This window comes from Artemia sp. Qi Xiang Cuo, chromosome 21 (assembly GCF_049724085.1).
Source record: "Artemia sp. Qi Xiang Cuo chromosome 21, ASM4972408v1, whole genome shotgun sequence".
In the NCBI taxonomy this organism is placed as follows: Eukaryota; Metazoa; Arthropoda; class Branchiopoda; order Anostraca; family Artemiidae; genus Artemia; species Artemia sp. Qi Xiang Cuo.
Genome location: NC_142814.1, coordinates 23,536,521 through 23,562,293, shown reverse-complemented (window position 1 = coordinate 23,562,293; position 25,773 = coordinate 23,536,521). Strand labels below are relative to the sequence as shown.

The window sequence follows — 25,773 nt, the reverse complement described above, 5'->3', positions numbered from 1 at the left end:
AATTACTTTCGACTATTAAAAAGGGCACTAGCCATTTTAATTTCAATTGAATGAGCCGTTTTTGAAGTTTCTACGACAACACGTTCTATAAAAACGTTATATGTCTCCAGGGCATAACTGACAACCCTTGCTCTGAGGGCTCTGAGGAGGGTTGTCATCCTCAAAGACCTAATTTTTAGAATTTAAAACTACGTTGAATAAAATGGCTATCTCAAAATTATGATCGAATGTGTTTGGGGAAAGGTGGGCGTGAGAGGGGGGTTAGTTGACCTCTAATCACTTTTGAGTATTAAAAAGGGCACTAGCCTTTTGAATTTCCAATCGAATGAGCCTTTTTTGGACCTTTTACGACAACGAATTCTATAAAAACCTTGTATTCCCCCAGGGTATAACTTAAAACCCTTGCTCTGAAGGCTATGGGGGAGTGTCCTCTTCAAAAACATAATTTATATCTGGAAATCAACTACGCTGAACACAATGGCTATCTCAAAATTTTGATTGGATGTGTTTCGTGAAATGGTGGGCGTGGAAGGGGTGTTAATTGCCTTGCAATCACTTTCGACTATTAAAAAGGGCACAAGCCACTCCAATTTCCAATTGAATGAGCCCTTTTCGAAGTTTCTACGACAACTTCTTCGATACGAAGTTCCCTGCTCTGAAGGAAAAAAAATAATACATTGTGCCAACATTGTTCTTGTATGCCCCCAGGGCATAACTTAAAACTCTTGCCCCGAGGGTTGTGGGGGAGTGTCCTCCTCAAAAACACATTTTCTATCTGGAAATCAACTACGCTGAAAAAAATGGCTATCTCAAAATTTTGATTGGATGTGTTTGGGGAATGATGGGCGTGGGGGGATGGCTAGTTGCCCTCCAACCACTTTCGACTATTAAAAAGGGCAGTAGCCACGCCAATTTCCAATCGAATGAGCCTTTTTTGAAATTTCTACGACAACTCCTTCGTTACGAAGTGCCCTGGTCTAAGACCACGAAACAAAAAAAATAAACAATACTTTGTTCCAACATCGTTCTTTACTTAGGCAGCACTATTACGCTGCCTATGATGAGCTGCGTTGTAAGTGGTATAATTTGGTCAATTTATTTTGGAATTAATTAAAAAAAGTTTTTTCACAAAATAAGTTTTTCAAAGAAAAGTAAAGAACTCCATCAAACAAAAAATGAGCAAAAATAAAATTAAATAATCTACCAAGCGTGAAACTATCACAAATCAGTGATAAATAAATGAAACCGAAAACGAACATAAATTACAATAAATAACCGATTCAAACTCAAAACGAGCAGAAATTAATATAAGTTGGGCTCAAAATCCCTATGCCTTCCCAAGGCCAGAACATAATTTGCACTTACTGAAAGAAAAAACCAATTTTAAATGTTTTTAGTTTTATAACTTTAATAAATCAAATAATATTAACATTTTGATTACTAAATATCAGTTTATGTATAATAAACTGACATTGCATATTCATTTGTATTTTTTTCAGTAAAGTGCAAATTATTAGGAAAAGGTGGGCAAGAGAGGGTGGTTAGTTGCCCTCAAATCACTTTCGACTACTAAAAAGGGCACTAGACCTTTCAATTTCCAATCGAATGAGCCCTTTTTAAAGTTTCTAGGACAAAGAATTCAATAAAAACTTATATGCCCCCAGGGCATAACTTATAACCCTTGCCCTGAAGGCTGTGGGGAGACTGACCTACTCAAAGGTATAATTTCCTGAACTTTAAACTGCGTGGAACAAAATGGCTATCTCAAAATTTTGATTTGATATGTTTGGGGAAATGGTGAGCATGGAAGGGGTGTTAGTTGCCTTCCATTTACTTTCAACTATTAAAAAGGGCACTAGCCATTTCAATTTCTAATGGAATAGGCCCTTTTTGAAGTTTCTACGACAACGCCTTCTATAAAAACCTTAAATGCCCCCAGGGCATAACTTACAACCCTTGCCGTGAGGGCTGTGAGGGGGTTGTCATTCTCTAAGACCTCATTTACAGAACTTAAAACTACGTTGAATAAAATGGCTATCTCAAAAGTCTGATTGGATGTGTTTGGGGAAAAGGTGGGCGTGAGATTGGGGCTAGTTGCCCTCCACTCTCTTTCGACTATTAAAAAGGACACTAGCCCTTGGAACTATATATAATAATAATAAATAATACATTGTGCCAATATTGTTCTTATATGCCCTCAGGGCATAACTTAGAACCCTTGCCCCGAGGGTTGTGGGGGACTGTCCTCCTCAAAAATATATTTTCTATTTGGAAATCAACAACGCTGAACAAAACAGCTATCTCAAAATTTTGATTGGATGTGTTTGGGGGAAATGGTGGGCGTGGAAGTGGGGTTAGTTGCCCTCCAATCACTTTTGACTATTAAAATGGGCACTAGCTCTTTGAATTCCCAATCGAATTAGTCTTTTTTTAAGTTCCTACGTCAACGCCTTCTATAAAAACCTTATATTCCCCCAGGGCATAACTTACAACTCTTGCCCTGAAGGCCGTGGGGGAATGTCCTCCTGAAAAACATAATTTCTATCTAGAAATCAACTACGCTGAACAAAATGGCTATCTCAAAATTTTGATTGGATGTGTTTCGGGAAATGGTGGGCGTGGAAGGGGTGTTAGTTGCCTTCCAATTACTTTTGACTATTAAAAATGGGCATAAGCCACTCCGATGTCCAATTGAATGAGTCCCTTTTGAAGTTTCTACAACAACTTCTTCGATACGAAGTGCCCTGCTCTAAAGGAAAAAAAAATAATAAATAATACATTGTGCCCACATCGTTCTTATATGCCCTCAGGGCATAACTTAAAATCCTTGCCCCGAGGGTTGTGGGGGAGTGTCCTTCTCAAAAACAAATTTTCTATATGGAAATCAACTACGCTGAACAAAATGGCTATCTCAAAATTTTGATTGGATATGTTTGGGGGAATGATTGGCGAGGGGGGGGAGGCTAGTTGCCCTTAAATCACTTTCGACTATTAAAAAAGGCACTATCCCCTTGAATTTCCAATCAAATGAGCCTTTTTTGAAGTTTGTACGACAACGCCTTCTATAAGAACCTTATATGCCCCCAGGGCATAACTTACAACCCTTGCCCTGAAGGCTGTGGGGGAGTGTCCTCCTCAAATTTCTAAACATAATTTCTATCTGGAAATAAACTACGCTGAACAAAATGGCTATCTCAAAATTTTGATTGGATGTGTTTCGGAAAATGGTGGGTGCGGAAGAGGTGTTAGTTGCCTTCCAATCACTTTTAACTATTAAATAGGGCACAAGCCACTCCAATTCTGATTGAATGAACCCTTTTCGAAGTTTCTACGACAAGTTCTTTGATATGAAGTGCCCTGCTCTAAAGGAAACAAATAATAAATAGTATATTATGCCAACATCGTTCTTATATGCCCCCAAGGCATAACTTAAAACCCTTGCCCCGAGGGTTGTGGGGGAGTGTCCTCCTCAAAAGCGTATTTACTATCAGAAAATCAACTACGCTGTATAAAATGGCTAGCTCAAAATTTTGATTGGATGTGTTTGGGGGAACGATAGGGGTGGGGGGGGGGCTAGTTGCCCTCCAATCACTTTAGAATATTAAAAAGGGCACTAGCCACTCCAATTCCCAAACGAATGAGCCCTTGTTGAAGTTTCTACGACAACTCCTTTGATACGAAGTGCCCGGGTATGAAGAAAAAAAATAATACATTGTGGTAACATCGCTCTCGCACATCGCACAGCGCTCTTGCACATCGCAGAATAATACATTGTGCAGCGCTTTTGTGCTGCCTATGATAGAGGTTTATTTTAGGCTTTTTGTGACTATTTTTTTCCACTTTTTAAATTTACAATAATTTTCCAACAAGGCATGGGTAATTTTTTCAACATTTGTCCAAACTGTTTGTATAAAGCGCACATTTGCTGTTTAGTGAAGCTGGAGTAAATTTGCAGTAATGATTCGAAAACTGTAATTTACGAACCCTTCGGGAGTCTTATGGCGTCCGTTAACCCTCTGACCAAGTTCTAATGTAGCTCTAACTATGTAACACTGTACCTATGTAGTTGATGTCACCAAAAAAGAAAAAAATAATAGTAAATCTAAAGCGGTCCGCAGCAAAAATGTTTGAAAAGCATTGCGCTATAGCATTTAGTCCGAAAAATAGCATTGCAAAAAGTGAGATGGGGAAACACTTGCTGCTATTGAATCTTGCCACCTGTGATACATTTGTAAAATTCCTCCTTCCCCTCAAAATAGAGAGTGGCACGAAAAAATTCTCAAGTTTGTTTCCTAGGCCCAGTCTTAGATCATGGTGGTCTTGAATCCGGGCAAGGTCTTGTTAATTTGTTGCAGCTGATAATTGGCGGCATCAATCGGGGAAGGGGATATTTTCTTCTAGATCACATGCCCACCCAGGATTCGGAAATATGTTCTGGAGGTACTTTTATTTAAAAATGTATTTTTTTAATTTCCGTAAAAAAAATTGAAAAACGACAAATTTGACCTTTCCCCCCTTGATTTACCAAATATTTGCTGCCCCCCATCTAAATAATTTTGTTAATTTTTTGAAATGTTTGTACATGGTATAAGATATTTTGAATAAGTATCAAAATTTGATTCTTTTCATGTATCTATTATTATCAAGACTCTGTTTCTTACAGTTTCGGTTACCACGGAGCTGCATTACTCCTTACTTACAGTTCGTTACCACGAACTGTTTGATAAAGAAACGTACTTATTCAAAAGAAGTGTATTGTATGCCAGATTTCAAACTAGAACTTTCTTCTTGGTTAACGCTCCTTTTGAAGGTTATTAGGCTGACTTTTAAGTTTAAAATATTTTGCATTTTTTTTATGAAAATATCAACTTATCATTCGTACGTTTACGCACTTCAACTGCTGGAAGAAATCACTATATTTGTCTACCCCCTAGGCCTTTTTGTTATGAAATGAAAAAAAACAAGATTTGTCAACTGAAAGTAAGGATTAACATCATTACTTAAAACCAACAGATGTTAGTACATAAGAAGGGGTTGCCTCCTCCTCACGACCTTGCTCTTCGCGCTAATTTTTTTTTTTTTTTTTTTTTTTAATTTATTTAAAAACGACTCCTGAAACATAAGGGTCGTTGAATTAGAGTAATAAGCGTTTCAAAATTTCTAAAAAAAAAACTTCAGCGTAATGAGCGAGATACAGAGAAGGGGGAAACCCCCGTCATATTCATAATACTTTCTGCTCATTTTAAGTTTAAATATTGCTCTTTAATTTCAGTTGGAAAAACTTTTGTTTCCTTTAATTTCTCATTGTGTTTTAAATTATGCCGGGAAATCTGGCTCCCCTCCATGGGAACTTCCCTTCCCTCATGAAAAATCCCTCCATGGAAATATCCTCCGATGTAACCCCGCATCCCTGTCAGAAAAATCCCACCCCCTCCCAAAAATATCTTAACACATCCCAATAACCAATACTATATGTAAACAATGACCAAAGTTTAAAGCTTGCAGCCTTTCCCCCCAGCGATATGGAGGTCAATTCACCCTCAGAGAAATAGTTATTAGATCTTTTGATTATACTGAACAAAACGGCAATCTCAAAATTTTGATCGGGCGACTTCGAGGGAAAGGGGCGTGGGAGGAGGGATGACTGTCCAGCAATATTTTTGGTCATTTATAAAGAAAACTAGAACTTTTGATATTAGATCAAATGAGCCCTCTCCCAATTTTCTAGGAAAATTGTTTCATTACTATCACCTTTGGCAAAACCACGCGAAAAAAGTAAAAAAAAACAAACAAACGAACAAACAAACAACTAAAAACGCATCCGAGATCTTTCTTCTAGCAAAAATTTAAAATTCTAAATTTTGTATATTGGACCTTGTAACCTGTGCAGCAAGGTCTCTCTGATATGCTGAATCTGATGGTTTGATTTTCATTAAGATAACATGATGTTTTAGGGTATTTCGCACTTTTTCGAAAATTGGGCAAATTTTCTCAGGCTCGTAATTTTTAATGGGTAACATTAAGCTTGATGAATTTTATACGTTTCTAATAAGCATGAAAATTCGATTCTTTTGATGGATCTATTGCTATCAAGCCTCTGTTTCTTAGAGTTTCGGTTACTATTGAGCCGCATTACTCCTTACTTATAGTTCGGTACCACTAACTGTTTGATGTAATCTCATTTTCTCCGTGGCATAAATGTAAGTAGTAGTGTAGCTATTACGATATGTAGCGCACAGTCCCCCCGCCATACAAGCGCACAGTACTCCCTAATAGTGTTAATCAAAGGAAGCGGACAGTACTGTTATTTTATGTTGGTTATGTTATGTTGTTTGATGGTTATGTTATGATGATATAGTTTCAGGGTTATTTTGATGTTAAGTTATGTTGTTATGTTATGTTGATGTTGTTTCATGGTTATGTTATGTTGATGCTATGTTATGTTGGTTATGTCATGTTAATGTTATTTGATGGTTATTGTTGTTTTGTTATGTTGATATTGTTTCATGGTTATGTTATGTTATGGTGGTTATGTTATGTTAATGTTGTTTGATGGCTATTGTTGTTATGTTATGTTGATGTTATTTCATGGTTATTTTGATGTTATGTTATGTTATTTAATATTTTTATTTGGGTGGTTCTCGACTGTGTTCAGTATAATACACAAGTACCATATGAACAGTGTTGTTTCATGGTTATTGTTGTTATGCTATGTTGATGTTATGTTATGTCATGTTTTTTATTTTGGTGGTTCTCGACTATGTTCAGTATAATACGCAAGTACCATTCGAGCAGTGTTGTAAGGTCCCCTAGCCCAACCTCCAATGGCCCCCCCTCCACCAAACTTTTTTAGGCCCCTCCCCCCATTTTTTTAAATACTTTTTTTGCGCGTTTGAGACACAGAAGGACCCCCCCCCCAACTCCCCCCCCCCGTTTTTTTTCAATACTTTTTTTTTGCGAGCTTTATATACAGAAGGGCTCCCCCTCCCCAAAAATCCCCCCCCATTTTTTCAATACTGTTTTTGCGAGCCTGAGACACTGAAGGGCCCCCTCCCCCTCTACCAAACTTCCCTCCCACCCCTCCCCCCATTTTTAAATACTTTTTTTGGACTGAATTTTTTTGCAAGCTTGAGAAACAGAAGGGCCTCCCCTCGCCCCACCCATTAACTTTTTTGGGCCCCTCCCCCAATTAGTGTTTTGTCGTTTTTTACCTTGTCACAGTTGCATTCACTTGATGTTTCAAAGTTCATTTTGGATTTTTTTCATTGATGTGTAAGAGTTGGAATATTTCAGTAGTGTTTTGTCATGGTTTACCTTGTCACTGTTACATTCTGAAGATGTTTTAAAGTTCATTTTGGATTTTTTTTTCATTGAAATATAAGAGTTGGAATATTTCAGTGTTGTTTTGTCGTGGTTTACCTTGTCATTGTTATATTCTCTTGATGTAAGAATTGGAATATTTCAGTAGTGTTTTGCCGTGGTTTACATTGTCACTGTTACATTCTGAAGATGTTTTGAAATTCATTTTGGATTTTTTTCGTTGAAATGTAAGAGTTAGTATATTTCAGTAGTGTTTTGTCGCGGTTTACCTTGTCACTGTTACATTCTAAAGATGTTTCAAAGTTCATTTTGGATTTTCTTCGTTGAAATGTAAGAGTTGGAATATTTCAATAGTGTTTTGTCGTGGTGTACCTTGTCACTGTTACATTCTGAAGATGTTTTGAAGTTCATTTTGGATTTTTTTTTCATTGAAAAATAAGATTTAGTATATTTCAGTAGTGTTTTGTCGCGGTTTACCTTGTCACTGTTGCATTCTAAAGATGATTCAAAGTTCACTTTGGATTTTTTTCGTTGAAATACAAGAGTTGGAATATTTCAGTAGTGTTTTGTCGTGGGTTACCGTGTCACTGTTACATTCTTATGATATTTCAAAATTCTTTTTGGATTTTTTCGTTTAAGTGTAAGAGTTTTAATATTTTAGTAGTGATTTGTCCTGGTTTACTTTATCACTGTTACATTCTCTTGATGTTTCAAAGTTCATTTTGAATTTTTTTTTCGTTGAAATGTAAGAGTTGGAATATTTCAGTAGTGTTTTGTTGTGGTTTACCTTGTCATTGTTACATTTTGAAGATGTTTCAAAGTTCACTTTGGATTTTTTTCGTTGAAATGTAAGAGTTGGAATATTTCAGTAGTGTTTTGTCGTGGTTTACCTTGTCACTGTTACATTCTCATGATATTTCAAAGTTCAATTTGTATTTTTTCGTTGAAGTGTAAGAGTTGGCATATTTCAGTAGTGATTTGTCCTGGTTTACTTTGTCACTGTTACATTCTCTTCATGTTTCAAAGTTCGTTTTGGATATTTTTCGTTGAATGGCAAGAGTTGGAATATTTCAGTAGTGTTTTGTCGTGGTTTACCTTGTCACTGCTACATTCTGAAGATATTTCAAAGTTTATTTTGGATTTTTTTTCGTTGAAATGTAAGAGTTGGAATATTTCAGTAGTGTTTCGTCGTGGTTTACCTTGTCACTGTTACATTCTGAAGATGTTTCAAAGTTCATTTTGGATTTTTTTTGTTGAAATGTAAGGGTTGGAATATTTCAGTAGTGTTTTGTAGTAGTATACTTTGTCACTGTTACATTCTGAAGATGTTTCAAATTTCATTTTTTATTTTTTTTTCGTTGAAATGTAAGAGTTAGAATATTTCAATAGTATTTTGTTGTGGTTTACATTGTCACTGTTACAATCTTAAGATATTTCAAAGTTCATTTTGGATTTTTTTTTAGTTTAAATGTAAGAGTTGGAATATTTAAGTAGTGTTTTGTCGTGGTTTACCTTGTCACTGTTACATTTTGAAGATGTTTCAAAGTTTATTTTGGATTTCATTCGTTGAAATGTAAGAGTTGGAAAATTTCAGTAATGTTTTGTCGTAGTTTACCTTGTCACTGTTACATTCTCTTGATGTTTCAAAGTTCATTTTGGATTTTTTTTTCTTTGAAATGTAAGAGTTGGATTATTTCAGTTTTATTTTTTCGTAGTTTACCTTGTCAATGTTACACTCTGAAGATGTTTCAAAGTTCATTTTGATTTTTTTATCGTTGAAATGTAAGAGTTGGAAAATTTCAGTATTTTTTTGTCGTGGTTTACATTGTCATTGTTACATTCTCTTGATGTTTGAAAGTTCATTTTCGATTTTTTTTTTCGTTGAAATGTAAGAGTTGCAATATTTCAGTATTGCTTTGTCGTGGTTTACCTGGTCACTGTTACATTCTGAAGATGTTTCATAGTTCTTTTTGGTTCGCTGAAATGTAAGAGTTGGAATATTGCAGTAGTATTTTTTCGTAGTTTACCTTGTCACTGTTACATTCTGAAGATGTTTTAAAGTTCATTTTGGATTTTTTTTTCGTTTAAATGTAAGAGTTGGAATATTTCAGTAGTGTCTTGTTGTGATTCACATTGTCACTGTTACATTCTGAAGATGTTTCAAAGTTCATTTTGGTTTTTTTTTCGTTGAAATGTAAGATTTAGAATATTTCAATAGTGTTTTGTCTTGGTTTACATTGTCACTGTTACATTCTAAAGACATATCAAAGTTCATTTTGGATTTTTTTTTCGTTGAAATGTAAGAGTTGGAAAATTTCAGTAGTGTTTGGTCGTGGTTTACCTTGCACTGTTACGTTTTGAAGATGTTTCAAAGTTCCTTTTGATTTTTTTCGTTGGAATGCAAGAGTTGGAATATTTCAGTAGTGTTTTGTCATGGTTTACCTTGTCACTGTTAAATTCTCTTGATGTTTCAAAGTTCAATTTGGATTTTTCTCGTTGAAATGTAAGAGTTGGAATATTTCAGTAGTGTTTTGTCGTGGTTTACCTTGTCACTGTTACATTCTGAAGATGTTTCAAAGTTCATTTTGGATTTTTTTTTCATTGAAATGTAAGAGTTGGAATATATTAGTAGTGTTTTGTCGTGGTTTACCTTGTCACTGTTACATTCTCTTGATGTTTTAAAGTTCATTTTGAATTTTTTTTCGTTGAAATGTAAGAGTTTGAATATTTCAGTATTATTTTGTCGTGGTTTACATTGTCATTGGTACATTCTCTTGATGTTTGAAAGTTCATTTTCGATTTTTTTTTCGTTGAAATGTAAGAGTTGCAATATTTCAGTATTGTTTTGTCGTGGTTTACCTGGTCGCTGTTACATTCTGAAGATGTTTAAAAGTTCTTTTTTTTTGCTGAAATGTAACAGTTGGAACATTGCAGTAGTGTTTTGTCGTGGTGTACCTTGTCACTGTTACATTCACTTGATGTTTCAAAGTTCATTTTGGATTTTTTTTACAAAAAAAATCCAAAATTTTTGATTTTTTTTTTGTTGAAATGTAAGACTTGGAATATTTCAGTAGTGTTTGTCGAGGTTTACCTTGTCACTGTAACATTCTGAAGATGTTTCAAAGTTCATTTTGGATTTTTTTTTCGTTGAAATGTAAGAGTTAGAATATTTCAATAGTGTTTTGTCTTGGTTTACATTGTCAAGGTTACATTCTGAAGGTGTTTCAAAGTTCATTTTGAATTTTTTTTCGTTGAAATGTATGAGATTGAATATGTCAGTATTATTTTGTCGTGGTTTACATTGTCACTGTTACATTCTGAAGATGTTTCAAAGTTCATTTTGAATTTTTTTTCGTTGAAATGTAAGAGTTGGAAAATTTCAGTATTATTTTGTCGTGGTTTACATTGTCATTGTTACATTCTCTTGATGTTTGAAAGTTCATTTTCGATTTTTTTTTCGTTGAAATGTAAGAGTTGCAATATTTCAGTATTGTTTTGTCGTGGTTTACCTGGTCACTGTTAATTCTGAAGATGTTTCAATGTTCTTTTTTTTCGCTGTAATGTAAGAGTTGGAACATTGCAGTAGTGTTTTGTCGTGGTTTACCTTGTCACTGTTTGTCACTGTTCTTGTCACTTGATGTTTCAAAGTTCATTTTGGATTTTTTTTTTTCATTGAAATGTAAGAGTTGAAATATTTCAGTATTGTTTTGTCGTGGTTTACCTTGTCACTGTTACATTCTGAAGATGTTTCAAAGTTCATTTTGTTTTTTTTTTCGCTGAAATGTAAGAGTTGGAATATTTCAGTAGTGTTTTGTCGTGGTTTACCTTGTCACTGCTACATTCTGTTGATGTTTCAAAGTTCATTTTGGATTTTTTTAGCTTAAATGTAAGAGTTGGGTTGTTTCAGTAGTGTTTTGTCGTGTTTTACCATGTCACTGTTAAATTCTGAAGATGTTTCAAAGTTTATTTTGGATTTTTTTTTTCGTTAAAATGCAAGAGTTGGAATATTTCAGTAGTGTTTTGTCGTAGTTTACCTTGTCACTGTTACATTCTGAAGATGTTTCAAGACTCATTTTGGATTTTTTTCGTTGTAAAGTAAGAGTTGGAATATTTCAGTAGTGTTTTGTCGTGGTTTTCTTGTCTCTGTTACATTCTTTAGATGTTTCAAAGCTCACATCTGATGTTTTTCATTAAAATGTATGAGTTGGAATATTTCAGTAGTGTTTTGTCGTGGTTTACCTTGTCACTGTTACATTCACTTGATGTTTCAAGGTCCATTTTGGATTTTTTTTTTCATTGAAATGTAAGAGTTGGAATAGTTCAGTAGTGTTTTGTCGTGGTTTACCTTGTCACTGTTACATTCTGAAGATGTTTTTTAAAATTCATTTTAGATTTTTTTTTCGTTTAAATGTAAGAGTTGAAATATTTCAGTAGTGTTTTGTCGTGGTTAAAATTGTCACTGTTACGTTCTGAAGATGTTTCAAAGTTTATTTCTGATTTTTTTTTTCATTGAAATGTAAGAGTTGGAATATTTCAGTAGTGTTTGTCGAGGTTTACCTTGTCACTGTTACATTCTGAAGATGTTTCAAAGTTCATTTTGGATTTTTTTTTTTCGTTGAAATGTAAGAGTTGGAATATTTCAGTAATGTTTTGTCTTGGTTTACCTTGTCAAGGTTACATTCTGAAGATGTTTCAAAGTTCATTTTGAATTTTTTTTCTTTGAAATGTAAGAGTTTGAATATTTCAGTATTATTTTGCCGTGGTTTACATTGTCACTGTTACATTCTGAAGATGTTTCAAAGTTCATTTTGATTTTTTTTTCGTTGAAATGTAAGAGTTGGAAAATTTCAGTATTATTTTGTCGTGGTTTACATTGTCATTGTTACATTCTCTTGATGTTTGAAAGTTCATTTTCGATTTTTTTTTCGTTGAAATGTAAGAGTTTCAATATTTCAGTATTGTTTTGTCGTGGTTTACCTGGTCACTGTTAATTCTGAAGATGTTTCAATGTTGCTTTTTTTTCGCTAAAATGTAAGAGTTGGAACATTGCATTAGTGTTTTGTCGTTATTTACTTTGTCACTGTTACATTTTCTTGGTGTTTCAAAGTTCATTTTGGATTTTTTTTTCATTGAAATGTAAGAGTTGGAATATTTCAGTAGTGTTTTGTCGTGGTTTACCTTGTCACTGTTACATTCTGAAGATGTTTTTCAAAATTCATATTGGATTTTTTTTCGTTTAAATGTAAGAATATTTCAGTAGTGTTTTATCATGGTTAACCTTGTCACTGTTACATTCTGAAGATGTTTCAAAGTTCATTTTTGATTTTTTTTCGTTGAAATGTAAGAGTTGAAATATTTCAGTAGTGTTTGTCGTGGTTTACCTTATCACTGGTACATTCTCTTGATGTTTCGAATTAATTTTGGATTTTTTTAATTGAAATGTAAGAGTTGGAATATTTCAGTAGTGTTTGTCGTGGTTTACCTTGTCACTGTAGCATTCTGAAGATGTTTCAAAGTTCATTTTGGATTTTTTCCTTGAAATGTACGAGTTGGAATATTTCAGTATTATTTTGTCGTGGTTTACCTTGTCACTGTTACATTCTCTTGATGTTTCAAAGTTCATTTTGGACTTTTTTTTTTGAAATGAAAGAGTTGGAATATTTCAGTAGTGTTTTGTCGTAGTTGACCTTGTCACTGTTACATTCTCTTGATGTTTCAAAGTTTATTTTGCATTTTTTTTTCGTTGAAATGTAGGATTTGAAATATTGCAGTAGTGTTTTTTCATGGTTTACCTTGTCATTGTTAAATTCTCTTGATGTTTCATAGATCATTTTTGATTTTTTTCGTTGAAATGTAAGAGTTAGAATATTTCAATAGTATGATGTCGTGATTTACCTTGTCACTGTTACATTCTCTTGATGTTTCAGAGTTCATTTTCAATATTTGTTTTTCGTTGAAATGTATGAGTTGCAATATTTCAGTATTGTTTTGTCGTGAAGATGTTTAATAGTTCTTTTTTTCGCTGAAATTTAAGAGTTGTAATATTGCAGTAGTGTTTTGTCGTGGTTAACCTTGTTACTGTTACATTCTGAAGATGTTTCAAAGTTTATTTTGGATTTTTTTTTCGTTAAAATGTAAGAGTTGGAACATTTCAGTAGTGTTTTGTTGTGGTTTACCTTGTCATTGTTACATTTTGAAGATGTTTCAAAGTTCAATTTGGATTTTTTTTCGTTGAAATGTAAGAGTTGGAATATTTAAGTAGTGTTTTGTCGTGGTTTACCTTGTCACTGTTACATTCTCATGATATTTCAAAGTTAAATTTGTATTTTTTCGTTGAAGTGTAAGAGTTGGATTATTTCAGTAGTGATTTGTCCTGGTTTACTTTGTCACTGTTACTTTCTCTTCATGTTTCAAAGTTCGTTTTGGATTTCTTTCATTGAAATATAAGTGCTGGATTATTACAGTAATGTTTTGTCGAGATTTACCATATTGCTATTACATTCTGAAGTTATTTTAAAATTCATTTTGGATTTTTTTTTCGTTGAATCACAAGATTTTGATCATTATTACAGTGTATTGTCGTTGTTTAAAAGATCACTTTTTAATTATGATGATACTCCAGAGTTCAGTTTGGATTTTTTTTCGTTAAAATGTAATGGTTGGAATATTTCAGTAGTGTCTTGTTGTGGTTTACATTGTCACTGTTACAATCTGAAGATATTTCAAAGTTCATTTTGGATTTTTTTTTCACTGAAATGTAAGAGTTGGAATATTTCAGTAGTGTTTTGTAGTGGATTACCTTGTCACTGTTAAATTCTGAAGATTTTTCAAAGTTCATTTTGGATTTTTTTTTTGTTGAAATGTAAGAGTTAGAATATTTCAATAGTGTCTTGTTGTGGTTTTCATTGTCACTGTTACAATCTGAAGATATTTCAAAGTTCATTTTGGATTTTTTTTCGCTGAAATGTAAGAGTTGGAATATTTCAGTAGTGTTTTGTCGTGGTTTACCTTGTCACTGTTACATTCCGAAGATGTTTCAAAGTTTATTTTGGATTTCATTCGTTGAAATGTGAGAGTTGGAATATTTCAGTAGTGCTTTGTCGTAGTTTACCTTGTCACTGTTACATTCTCTTGATTTTTCAAAGTTTATTTTGGATTTTTTTTTGTTTAAATGTAAGAGTTGGAATATTTCAGTAGTGTTTTGTCGTGGTTTACCTTGTCAATGTTACATTCTGAAGATGTTTCAAAGTTCATTTTGAATTTTTTTTCGTTGAAACGTAAGAGTTGGAATATTTCAGTATTTTTTTGTCGTGGTTTACATTGTCATTGTTACATTCTCTTGATGTTTGAAAGTTCATTTTCGATTTTTTTTTCGTTGAAATGTAAGAGTTGCAATATTTAAGTATTGTTTTGTCGTGGTTTACCTGGTCACTGTTACATTCTGAAGATGTTTCATAGTTCTTTTTGGTTCGCTGAAATGTAAGAGTTGGAATATTGCAGCAGTGTTTTTTCGTAGTTTACCTTGTCACTGTTACATTCTGAAGATGTTTTAAAGTTCATTTTGTATTTTTTTTTTCGTTTAAATGTAAGAGTTGGAATATTTCAGTAGTGTCTTGTCGTGATTAACCTTGTCACTGTTACATTCTGAAGATGTTTCAAAGTTCATTTTGGATTTTTTTTTCGTTGAAATGTAAGAGTTAGAATATTTCAGTAGTGTTTTGTCTTGGTTTACATTGTCACTGTTACATTCTAAAGACATATCAAAGTTCATTTTGGATATTTTTTTTCGTTGAAATGTAAGAGTTGGAAAATTTCAGTAGTGTTTGGTCGTGGTTTACCTTGTCATGTTCCGTTTTGAAGATGTTTCAAAGTTCCTTTTGATTTTTTTCATTGAAATGCAGGAGTTGGAATATTTCAGTAGTGTTTTGTCATGGTTTACCTTGTCACTGTTAAATTCTCTTGATGTTTCAAAGTTCAATTTGGTATTTTTCTCGTTGAAATGTAAGAGTTGGAATATTTAAGTAGTGTTTTGTCGTGGTTTACCTTGTCAATGTTACATTATGAAGATGCGTCAAAGTTCATTTTGGATTTTTTTTCGTTGAAATGTAAGAGTTGGAATATTTCAGTAGTGTTTTGTCGTGGTTTACCTTGTCACTGTTACATTCTCTTGATGTTTTAAAGTTCATTTTGAATTTTTTTTTTCGTTGAAATGTAAGAGTTTGAATATTTCAGTATTATTTTGTCGTGGTTTACATTGTCATTGTTACATTCTCTTGATGTTTGAAAGTTCATTTTCGATTTTTTTTTCGTTGAAATGTAAGAGTTGCAATATTTCAGTATTGTTTTGTCGTGGTTTACCTGGTCACTGTTACATTCTGAAGATGTTTCAAAGTTCTTTTTTTTCGCTGAAATGTAAGAGTTGGAACATTGCAGTAGTGTTTTGTCGTGATTTACCTTGTCACTGTTACATTCACTTGATGTTTCAAATTTCATTTTGGATTTTTTTTACAAAAAAAAATCCAAAATTTTGGATTTTTTTTTTGTTGAAATGTAAGAGTTGGAATATTTCAGTAGTGTTTGTCGTGGTTTACCTTGTCACTGTAAAATTCTGAAGATGTTTCAAAGTTCATTTTGGATTTTTTTTTTTTCGTTGAAATGTAAGAGTTAGAATATTTCAATAATGTTTTGTCTTGGTTTACATTGTCAAGGTTACATTCTGAAGGTGTTTCAAAGTTCATTTTGAATTTTTTTTTCGTTGAAATGTAAGAGTTTGAATATGTCAGTATTATTTTGTCGTGGTTTACATTGTCACTGTTACATTCTGAAGATGTTTCAAAGTTCATTTTGAATTTTTTTTTCGTTGAAATGTAAGAGTTGGAAAATTTCAGTATTATTTTGTCATGGTTTACATTGTCATTGTTACATTCTCTTGATGTTTGAAAGTTCATTTTCGATTTTTTTTTCGTTGAAATGTAAGAGTTTCAATATTTCAGTATTGTTTTGTCGTGGTTTACCTTGTCACTGTTAATTCTGACGATGTTTCAATGTTCTTTTTTTTTCGCTAAAATGTAAGAGTTGGAACATTGCAGTAGTGTTTTGTCGTGGTTTACCTTGTCACTGTTACATTTACTTGATGTTTCAAAGTTCATTTTGGATTTTTTTTTCATTGAAATATAAGAGTTTGAATATTTCAGTAGTGTTTTGTCGTGGTTTACCTTGTCACTGTTACATTCTGAAGATGTTTCAAAGTTCATTTTGTTTTTTTTTCGCTGAAATCTAAGAGTTGGAATATTGCAGTAGTGTTTTGTCGTGATTTACCTTGTCACTGTTACATTCTGAAGATGTTTCAAAGTTCATTTTGGATTTTTTTCGTTTAAATGTAAGAGTTGGAATATTTCAGTAGTGTTTTGTCGTGATTTACCTTGTCACAGTTACATTCTAAAAATGTTTCAAAGTTTATTTTGGATTTTTCTTTTCGTTGAAATGCAAGAGTTGGAATATTTCAGTAGTGTTTTGTCGTAGTTTACCTTGTCACTGTTACATTCTGAAGATGTTTCAAAGTTCATTTTGTTTTTTTTTCGCTGAAATGTAAGAGTTGGAATATTGCAGTAGTGTTTTGTCGTGATTTACCTTGTCACTGTTACATTCTGAAGATGTTTCAAAGTTCATTTTGGATTTTTTTCGTTTAAATGTAAGAGTTGAAATATTTCAGTAGTGTTTTGTCGTGATTTACCTTGTCACAGTTACATTCTAAAAATGTTTCAAAGTTTATTTTGGATTTTTTTTCGTTGAAATGCAAGAGTTGGAATATTTCAGTAGTGTTTTGTCGTGGTTTACCTTGTCACTGTTACATTCTGAAGATGTTTCAAGACTCATTTTGGATTTTTTCGTTGAAATGTAAGAGTTGGAATATTTCAGTAGTGTTTTGTCGTGGTTTACCTTGTCTCTGTTACATTCTATATATGTTTCAAAGCTCACATCTGATGTTTTTCATTGAAATGTAAGAGTTGGAATATTTAAGTAGTGTTTTGTCGTGGTTTACCTTGTCACTGTTACATTCACTTGATGTTTCAAGGTTCATTTTGGATTTTGTTTTCATTGAAATATAAGAGTTGGAATAGTTCAGTAGTGTTTTGTCGTGGTTTACCTTGTCACTGTTACATTCTGAAGATGTTTTTTAAAATTCATTTTGGATTTTTTTTTCGTTTAAATGTAAGAGTTGAAATATTTCAGTAGTGTTTTGTCGTGGTTAAAATTGTCACTGTTACGTTCTGAAGATGTTTCAAAGTTTATTTCGGATTTTTTTTTTCATTGAAATGTAAGAGTTGGAATATTTCAGTAGTGTTTGTCGAGGTTTACCTTGTCACTGTAACATTATTAAGATGTTTCAAAGTACTTTTTTGATTTTTTTTTCTTTGAAATGTAAGAGTTAGAATATTTCAATAGTGTTTCGTCTTGGCTGAAATGAAAGAGTTGGAATATTTCAGTATTGTTTTGCCGTGGTTTACCTTGTCACTATTACATTCTGAAGATGTTTCAAAGTTCATTTGTTTTTTTTTCGCTGAAATGTAAGAATTGGAATATTGCAGTAGTGTTTTGTCGTGATTTACCTTGTCACTGTTACATTCTGAAGATGTTTCAAAACTCATTTTGGATTTTTTCGTTGAAATGTAAGAGTTGGAATATTTCAGTAGTAGTTTGTCGTGGTTTACCTTGTCTCTGTTACATTCTTTAGATGTTTCAAAGCTCATATTGGATGTTTTTCATTGAAATGTAAGAGTTGGATTATTTCAGTAGTGTTTCGTCATGGTTTACCTTGTCACTGTTACCTTCTCTTGATTTTTCAAGGTTCATTATGGATTTTTCTTTTCATTGAAATGTAAGAGTTGGGAGATTTCAGTAGTGCTTTGTCGTGGTTTACCATGTCACTATTACATTCTGTAGATGTTTCAAAGTTAATTTTGGATTTTTTTTTTCGTTGAAATTCAAGAGTTGGAATATTATAATAGTGTTTTGTCATGGTTTACCTCCTCACTATTACATTCTCATGATGTTTCAAAGTTCATTTTATATTTTTTTTTCATTGAAATGTAAGAGTTGAAATATTTCAGTAGTGTTATGTCGGGGTTTACCTTATCACTGTTGCATTCTCTTGATGTTTCAAAGTTCATTTTGGATTTTATTGTTTAAATCTAAGAGTTGCAATATTTCAGTAGTGTTTTGTCGTGGTTTACATTGTTACTGTTACATTCTCTTTATGCTTCAAAGTTCATTTGGATTTTTTTTTTCCGTTGAAATGTAAGAGTTTGATTATTTCAGTAGTGTTTTGTCGTGGTTTACATTGTCACTGTTACATTCTGAAGATGTTTCAAAGTTCATTTTGGATTTTTTTGTTGAAATGTAAGAGTTGGAATATAACACAAGTCTTTTGTCGTGGTTTACCTTGTCACTGTTAGATTCTCTTGATGTTTCAAAGTTTATTTTGGATTTCATTCGTTGAAATGTAAGAGTTGGAATATTTCAGTAATGTTTTTTCATAGTTTACCTTGTCATTGTTACATTATCTTGATGTTTCATAGTTCATTTTTAATTTTTCTCGTTGAAATGCAAGAGTTGGATTATTTCAGCAATATTCTGTCGTGGTCTATCTTGTCACTGTTACATTCTCTTGATGTTTCAAAGTTCAATTTGGATTTCTTTCGTTGAAATGTAAGAGTTGGAATATTTCAGTAGTGTTTTTCGTGATTTACCTTGTCACTGTTACATTCTCTTGATGTTTCAAAGTTCATTTTCGATATTTTTTTTTCGTTGAAATGTAAGAGTTGCAATATTTCAGTATTGTTTTGTCGTGAAGATGTTTAATAGTTCTTTTTTTCGCTGAAATTTAAGAGTTGTAACATTGCAGTAGTGTTTTGTCGTGGTTAACCTTGTTACTGTTACATTCTGAAGATGTTTCAAAGTTTATTTTGGATTTCTTTCGTTGAAGTGTAAGAGTTGTAATATTTCAGTAGTGTTTTGTCGTGGTTTACCTTGTAACTGTTACATTCTAAAGATGTTTCAAAGTTCATTTTGGATTTTTTCCTTGAAATGTAAGAGTTGGAATATTTCAGTATTATTTTGTCGTGGTTTACCTTGTCACTGTTGCATTCTCTTGATGTTTCAAAGTTCATTTTGAAATTTTGTTGAAATGTAAGAGTTGGAATATTTCAGTATTTTTTTGTCGTGGTTTACCTTGTCACTGTTACATTCTGAAGATGTTTCAATGTTCATTTTGTTTTTTTTTTAGCTGAAATTTAACAGTTGGATTATAGTAGTAGTGGTTTGTCGTGGTTGACCTCATCACTGTTACATTCTGAAGATGTTTCAAAGTCCATTTTGGATTTTTTTTTTGTTGAAGTGTAAGAGTTGGAATATTTCAGTAGTAGTTTGTCGTGGTTTACCATGTCACTGTTACATTCTGAAGATGTCTCAAAGTTCATTTTGGATGTTTTTTTCGTTTAAATGAAAGAGTTTGAATATTTCAGTAGTGTTTTGTCGTGGTTTACCTTATCACTGTTACATTCTCTTGATGTTTCAAAGTTCTTTTTAATTTTTTTTTTCATTGAAATGTAAGAGTTGAAATATTAAAGTAGTGTTTTGTCGGGGTTTACCTTATCACTGTTGCATTCTCTTGATGTTTCAAAGTTCATTTTGGATTTTATTGTTGAAATGTAAGAGTTGGAATATTTCAGTAGTATTTTGTCGTGGTTTACATTGTCACTGTTACATTCTGAAGACGTTTAAAAGTTCATTTTGGATTTTTTTTTTCGTTGAACTTAAAAGATTTGGAATATTTCAGTAGTGTTTTGTCGTGGTTTACCTTGTTACTGTTACATTCTCTTGATGTTTCAAAATTCATTTGGATTTTTTTTGCGTTGAAATGTAAGAGTTTGATTATTTCAGTAGTGTTTTGTCGTGGTTTAAATTGTCACTGTTACATTCTGAAGATGTTTCAAAAATCATTTTGGATTTTTTTTGCGTTGAAATTTACGAGTTTGATTATTTCAGTAGTGTTTTGTCGTGGTTTAACTTGTCACTGTTACATTCTGAAGATGTTTCAAAGTTCATTTTGGATTTTTTTGTTGAAATTAAAGAGTTGGAATATTACACAAGTGTTTCGTCGTAGTTTACCTTGTCACTGTTACATTCTCTTGATGTTTCAAAATTCATTTGGATTTTTTTTGCGTTGAAATGTAAGAGTTTGATTATTTCAGTAGTGTTTTGTCGTGGTTTAACTTGTCACTGTTACATTCTCTTGATGTTTCAAAATTCATTTGGATTTTTTTTGAGTTGAAATGTAAGAGTTTGATTATTTCAGTAGTGTTTTGTCGTGGTTTAACTTGTCACCGTTACATTCTGAAGATGTTTCAAAGTTCATTTTGGATTTTTTGTTGAAATTAAAGAGTTGGAATATTACACAAGTGTTATGTCGTAGTTTACCTTGTCACTGTTACATTCTCTTGATGTTACAAAGTTTATTTTGGATTTCATTCGTTGAAATGTAAGAGTTGAAATATTTCAGTATTGTTTTGTCGTGGTTTACCTTGTCACTGTTACATTCTGAAGATGTTTAAAAGTTAATTTTGTTTTTTTTTTCGCTGAAATGTAAGATTTTGATTATTTCAGCAGCGTTTGTCGTGATTTACATTGTCACTCCTACATTCTTTAGATGTTTAAAAGAAGATGGAGATGGTTAATTTTGTATTTTTTTTCGTTAAAATGTAAGAGTTGGAATATTTAAGTAATGTTTTGTCGGGATTTAACTTGTCACTGTTAAATTCTGAAAATGTTTCAAAGTTTATTTTGGATTTTTCTTTTCGTTGAAATTCAAGAGTTGGAATATTTCAGTAGTGTTTTGTCGTAGTTTAACTTGTCACTGTTACATTCTGAAGATGTTTCAAGACTCATTTTGGATTTTTTTGTTGAAATGTAAGAGTTGGAATATTTCAGTAGTGTTTTGTCGTGGTTTACCTTGTCTCTGTTACATTCTATAGATGGTTCAAAGCTCACATATGATGTTTTTCATTGAAATGTAAGAGTTGGAATATTTCAGTAGTGTTTTGTCGTGGTTTACCTTGTCACTGTTACATTCACTTGATGTTTCAAGGTTCATTTTGGATTTTGTTTTCATTGAAATATAAGAGTTGGAATAGTTCAGTAGTGTTTTGTCGTGGTTTACCTTGTCACTGTTACATTCTGAAGATGTTTTTTAAAATTCATTTTAGATTTTTTTTCGTTTAAATGTAAGAGTTGAAATATTTCAGTAGTGTTTTGTCGTGGTTAAACTTGTCACTGTTACGTTCTGAAGATGTTTCAAAGTTTATTTTGGATTTTTTTTTTTCGTTGAAATGTAAGAGTTGGAATATTTAAGTAGTGTTTGTCGAGGTTTACCTTGTCACTTTAACATTCTGAAGATGTTTCAAAGTACTTTTTTGATTTTTTTTTCGTTGAAATGTAAGAGTTAGAATATTTCAATAGTGTTTCATCTTGGCTGAAATGAAAGAGTTGGAATATTTCAGTATTGTTTTGCCGTGGTTTACCTTGTCACTATTACATTCTGAAGATGTTTCAAAGTTCATTTGTTTTTTTTTCGCTGAAATGTAAGAATTGGAATATTGCAGTAGTGTTTTGTCGTGATTTACCTTGTCACTGTTACATTCTGAAGATGTTTCAAAACTCATTTTGGATTTTTTCGTTGAAATGTAAGAGTTGGAATATTTCAGTAGTAGTTTGTCGTGGTTTACCTTGTCTCTGTTACATTCTTTAGATGTTTCAAAGCTCATATTGGATGTTTTTCATTGAAATGTCAGAGTTGGAATATTTCAGTAGTGTTTTATCGTGGTTTACCTTGTCACTGTTACATTCACCTGATGTTTCAAGGATCATTATTGATTTATCTTTTCCTTGAAATGTAAGAGTTGGAATATTTCAGTAGTGTTTGTCGTGGCTTAGCATGTCACTGTTACATTCTGTAGATGTTTCAAAGTTCATTTTGTATTTTTTTTTCGTTGAAACGCAAGAGTTGGAATATTATAATTGTGTTTTGTCATTTTTTACCTCCTCACTTTTACATTCTCATGATGTTTCAAAGTTCATTTTATATTTTTTTTTCATTGAAATGTAAGAGTTGAAATATTTCAGTAGTGTTATGTCGGGGTTTACCTTATCACTGTTGCATTCTCTTGATGTTTCAAAGTTCATTTTGGATTTTATTGTTGAAATCTAAGAGTTGCAATATTTCAGTAGTGTTTTGTCGTGGTTTACCTTGTTACTGTTACATTCTCTTTATGCTTCAAAGTTCATTTGGATTTTTTTTTTCGTTGAAATGTAAGAGTTTGATTATTTCAGTAGTGTTTTGTCGTGGTTTACCTTGTCACTGTTACATTCTGAAGATGTTTCAAAGTTAATTTTGGATTTTTTTGTTGAAATGTAAGAGTTGGAATATAACACAAGTCTTTTGTCGTGGTTTACCTTGTCACTGTTAGATTCTCTTGATGTTTCAAAGTTTATTTTGGATTTCATTCGTTGAAATGTAAGAGTTGGAATATTTCAGTAGTGTTTTGTCGTAGTTTACCTTGTCACTGTTACATTCTCTTGATGTTTCAAAGTTTATTTTGGATTTTTTTTTCATTGAAATGTAAGAGTTGGAATATTTCAGTAGTGTTTTGTCGTGGTTTACTGTGTCACTGTTACATTCTCTTGATGTTTCAAAGTTCAATTTGGATTTTTTTCATTGAAATGTAAGAGTTGGAATATTTCAGTTGTGTTTTGTCGTGGTTTACCTTGTCACTCTTAAATTCTCTTGATGTTTCAGAGTTCATTTTTGATATTTTTTTTTCGTTGAAATGTAAGAGTTGCAATATTTCAGTATTGTTTTGTCGTGAAGATGTTTAATAGTTCTTTTTTTCGCTGAAATTTAAGAGTTGTAACATTGCAGTAGTGTTTTGTCGTGGTTAACCTTGTTACTGTTACATTCTGAAGATGTTTCAAAGTTTATTTTGGATTTCTTTCGTTGAAGTGTAAGAGTTGTAATATTTCAGTAGTGTTTTGTCGTGGTTTACCTTGTAACTGTTACATTCTAAAGATGTTTCAAAGTTCATTTTGGATTTTTTCCTTGAAATGTAAGAGTTGGAATATTTCAGTATTTTTTTGTCGTGGTTTACCTTGTCACTGTTGCATTCTCTTGATGTTTCAAAGTTCATTTTGAAATTTTGTTGAAATGTAAGAGTTGGAATATTTCAGTATTTTTTTGTCGTGGTTTACCTTGTCACTGTTACATTCTTAAGATGTTTCAATGTTCATTTTGTTTTTTTTTCGCTGAAATGTAACAGTTGGATTATAGTAGTAGTGTTTTGTCGTGGTTTACCTCATCACTGTTACATTCTGAAGATGTTTCAAAGTCCATTTTGGATTTTTTTTTTTTTTGAAGTGTAAGAGTTGGAATATTTCAGTAGTTTTTTGTCGTGGTTTACCTTGTCACTGTTACATTCTGAAGATGTATCAAAGTTCATTTTGGATTTTTTTTTCGTTGAAATTCAAGAGTTGGAATATTTCAGTAGTGTTTAGTCGTGGTTTACCTTCTCACTATTACATTCTCTTGATGTTTCAAAGTTCATTTTAATTTTTTTTTAATTTAAATGTAAGAGTTGAAATATTAAAGTAGTGTTTTGTCGGGGTTTACCTTATCACTGTTGCATTCTCTTGATGTTTCAAAGTTCATTTTGGATTTTATTGTTGAAATGTAAGAGTTGGAATATTTCAGAAGTGTTTTGTCGTGGTTTACATTGTCACTTTTACATTCTGAAGACGTTTCAAAGTTAATTTTGGATTTTTTTTTCGTTGAACTTAAAAGATTTGGAATATTTCAGTAGTGTTTTGTCGTGGTTTACCTTGTTACTGTTACATTCTCTTGATGTTTCAAAATTCATTTGGATTTTTTTTGCGTTGAAATTTAAGAGTTTGATTATTTCAGTAGTGTTTTGTCGTGGTTTAAATTGTCACTGTTACATTCTGACGATGTTTAATAAATAATTTTGTATTTTTTTTGAGCTGAAGTTTAAGAGTTATTATTATTTCAGTAGTGTTTTGTCGTGGTTTAACTTGTCACTGTTACATTCTGAAGATGTTTCAAAGTTCATTTTGGATTTTTTTGTTGAAATTAAAGAGTTGGAATATTACACAAGTGTTTCGTCGTAGTTTACCTTGTCACTGTTACATTCTCTTGATGTTTCAAAATTCATTTGGATTTTTTTGCGTTGAAATGTAAGAGTTTGATTATTTCAGTAGTGTTTTGTCGTGGTTTAACTTGTCACTGTTACATTCTCTTGATGTTTCAAAATTCATTTGGATTTTTTTTGCGTTGAAATGTAAGAGTTTGATTATTTCAGTAGTGTTTTGTCGTGGTTTAACTTGTCACCGTTACATTCTGAAGATGTTTCAAAGTTCATTTTGGATTTTTTTTTGAAATTAAAGAGTTGGAATATTACACAAGTGTTATGTCGTAGTTTACCTTGTCACTGTTACATTCTCTTGATGTTACAAAGTTTATTTTGGATTTCATTCGTTGAAATGTAAGAGTTGAAACATTTCAGTATTGTTTCGTCGTGGTTTACCTTGTCACTGTTACATTCTGAAGATGTTTCAAAGTTCATTTTGGATTTTTTTCGTTTAAATGTAAGAGTTGGAATATTTCAGTAGTGTTTTGTCGTGATTTACCTTGTCACAGTTACATTCTAAAAATGTTTCAAAGTTTATTTTGGATTTTTTTTCGTTGAAATGCAAGAGTTGGAATATTTCAGTAGTGTTTTGTCGTAGTTTACCTTGTCACTGTTACATTCTGCAGATGTTTCAAAACTCATTTTGGTTTTTTTCGTTGAAATGTAAGAGTTGGAATATTTCAGTAGTGTTTTGTCGTGGTTTACCTTGTCTCTGTTACATTCTATAGATGTTTAAAAGCTCACATCTGATGTTTTTCATTGAAATGTAAGAGTTGGAATATTTCAGCAGTGTTTTGTCGTGGTTTACCTTGTCACTGTTACATTCTCTGGATGTTTCAAAGTTCAATTTGAATTTTTATCGTTGAAATGTAAGAGTTGGAATATTTCAGTAGTGTTTTGTCATGGTTTACCTTGTCACTGTTACATTCTCTTGATGTTTCAGAGTTCATTTTCGATATTTGATTTTCGTTGAAATGTATGAGTTGCAATATTTCAGTATTGTTTTGTCGTGAAGATGTTTAATAGTTCTTTTTTTCGCTGAAATTTAAGAGTTGTAATATTGCAGTAGTGTTTTGTCGTGGTTAACCTTGTTACTGTTACATTCTGAAGATGTTTCAAAGTTTATTTTGGATTTCTTTCGTTGAAGTGTAAGAGTTGGAATATTTCATTAGTGTTTATCGTGGTTTACATTGTCACT

The 25,773-nt window shown here is 32.1% G+C and overlaps 1 protein-coding gene across 1 annotated transcript in view; it reads right to left on the bottom strand.

The window, feature by feature from the left end:
• LOC148939355 (angiotensin-converting enzyme-like) overlaps nucleotides 1-25,773 on the bottom strand; it is a 402,696-nt gene that overhangs the window by 5,748 nt on the left and 371,175 nt on the right. The gene's annotated exons all lie outside the window — the stretch shown is intronic.